The following is a 2,993-nucleotide window of genomic DNA, read 5'->3' as shown; positions in this document are numbered from 1 at the left end:
ACCCGCGAAGACTACAGTTTGACCAAGTCTCCCGGGCTGAGGTGCCAGGTGACAAGACAAGTGATGAGTAAGTAACTAAATGATTACCTTTGCCAATTTCCTGAGACCTATACTTGTACCTGTATAGTGACAATAAAGTAACTTAATGCATCCATTCATTCTTTCTCTTCCTTAACTAAGTGGTGGCCCATCTGAGGAAGTGCCCCCTTCCCAGCTCGGCAGGCCCAAAACAGCCTCCGGAACTCAGTGAGTACAACGTACTTGGCAAATTTGAGGACCTGCTAGTACAATTACATTTTGCTGCTAAAAACATCTCCCTGACAAATAAATGTCTTTCTTTGACTTTAGTGATGGTGGCTCTGCTGATGAGGTGCCTTCCTGTTCATTCAGCTCGCCCACCAGAGAACCCCAAACCCAGTTAGTACAGTAGTATAATCCCTACATATTTACAAAATGTTATGGAGTAGAAGCTAGATATTGCAATCACTGAACTGAAGACAATTAAGTGTGTCACTAACATTTGAATATCTCCTCCTGAAGGTCTTCTACTCAGGTGCTGTACACAAGTGCATCAATTGGAGAGGCCCAAGATGGAATTGAGGATTCAGACACCAGTTCAGATGAATACACAAAAGGACAGTTTGTCCTTATAAAATATGAGGGGAAACCATATGTGGGGCAGATTGTGGACATTAATAAGGAAGGAATGGACGTAAACTGCATGAAACAAAGTGGAAAAATGAAAAATGGTTTTGTCTGGCCAAAGAGGCGTGATTGCATTTTGTACCAGGAGCATGAGGTTGTCTGTGGCATATCACAGCCGCAGCAAGGCAGCCGATTTGCTGCCCTCAATAAATACGACTGGCTGATGTACAACAATACAGTCTAAATGTATACTAATCTAATACTTTTGGACTTTCCCTCCAAGTATGTTTTGACTTCCAGACTTTTACTTGTATTGCAGCATCAATTGATATTTTTACTAAGTAAACAACGCAAGTCCTTTTTCTACCACTGCCGTTAGGTTGGTTTTGATAAAATGTTGGCACTTTGGCTCCCAGTTTGTGTGGCTATGCACCTTATTGTCTCTTGAAGATCCTTCTGCCGTGGGTCGGCACCACTATAAAGACTTTGGTGTGTGTACCATTCCTGTGCACATCCTCATCATCCTTCTAGCTATTACCGGCTCATTAGAAACAGAAAGGCATTATTGTTGACTCACTCGCTAGCTTGTTTGCCTTTGTACATCTGTGTATGGTTGCTTATTATTTTGCAACATCAGGTTGTCAGGCTGCTATGGCCTATAAATCTAGTTTAAAGTTGTCTCTGTGTACAGTATACAGTATAGGCTGTGTTACGACACCCCATATATGGGCATGTTACGTTTGTGATGCCCACCATCCACATATTTTGTGCCGTACAATACTGTAACTATAAAATAAAGCACAACTAACCTTGAACTGTTAACCTTGAACTGTTAGTCTAACTGATTATTTGTTTCCACAATCGTATCCTGTTCGGGGATATTGAATTCCTTGTTATCCCATGTTAAAGCCCTACAATAATATCCTGTTCAGAGATATTAAGGCCATGTTATTCAATGTAAAAGCAATTTTCCTGTTGCTGTTTTTCCTAAGTAATTGTTTAATCAATCCGTAAAGTTCAGTACTCACTAATAGGTAGGTTAAAACACAGTTTCCTTTGAAACATGAAGATATCATCATACGGTGTGACACTAAATCATTTGGTGTGACGTTCCAAATAGTGAAAAAATCATACCTTTATTAATGATGAAAACAAAAATACACAAATATTATTATTTTAAAATATTATTATAAAAATTACACAAATATTTGTGTAATTTTAGAGAGTTTTGTCACAATAAATACAAAATATGTTGAAAGGCCGACAACATTGAGTGTTGATTGAGTGTTGATTACGAAAATAATATACAGATTTAATACATTTTCACAAAACTATAGTGGATTACAGGTTAGTTATGATAAAGGACTTTGATAAAGGGAGTAACTTAAGAAAGGTGTACTCCATTTTCATTTTATAAACAATTATTGTCATGTCACACCATATGACGATTTTAGGCACAAGCACAGCAAAATGCTGAATAAACTCTGATTTCAATAAAATATCTAAAAACAAAATATGTTTCCATAAAGATGAGAGTGAGTAGAACAAAAGTAAATCATTTGTATTCCTGTTATTTAAAGGTTTTTAAAAAACACTTTTTTTGGTGTGTCACGTCACTGACCCACTAAAGCTCTGTTTCCTAAACAATTAGCAAAATATTATGCTGTTTAAGTATTATCACAAGTAAGACGCGCGAACGCTGGAGGCGAACGCAGATTCGCCTCGATCTCCAGGCTTTTATTGCTTAGTTTTGCTAAAAAATAAAAGCCTGGCCCAGCGGGTCGGTGTACTCGGAGGTGGAAAGACTGCTCGAAAATTGTGTGTGTGTGTGTGTGTGTGTGTGTGTGTGTGTGTGTGTGTGTGTGTGTGTGTGTGTGTGTGTGTGTGTGTGTGTGTGTGTGTGTGTGTGTGTGTGTGTGTGTGTGTGTGTGTGTGTGTGTGTGTGTGTGTGGCAGGCTGTGTCTGCTGCACTCTGGCGCTGCACTCTGGCGCCCTCTACTAGGTAGTGCATGAACACAGACACACCGGACACACACACACACACACTCACAAGCCGAGCAGAGTTTCATAGTAGGCTCCACTTGGGCGGAGGCGCGGCGAACAATTATGAACCTACTGTATTCTCACTGTTCGACACATGTATGCTATTGCTAGTTTGATCCTTCTAATAATATTTCATCTTGTAATAATGACTGAAATCAGTCATGGCGATTGAGAACTTGAATCCATGTAAACTAGATTGATTGCATGTTGTTAAAATACTAAATTAGCTGGGACATAGATGTCAAATTCATGTACTTTACATAATTGTAAGCATTATTGTCCCTACTGGTATTCTGTCATTCTTT

The sequence above is a fragment of the Gymnoscopelus braueri genome (genome assembly GCF_963280865.1).
Source record: "Gymnoscopelus braueri genome assembly, chromosome: 23".
Lineage (NCBI taxonomy): Eukaryota > Metazoa > Chordata > Actinopteri > Myctophiformes > Myctophidae > Gymnoscopelus > Gymnoscopelus braueri.
This window is presented reverse-complemented; position numbering follows the sequence as displayed.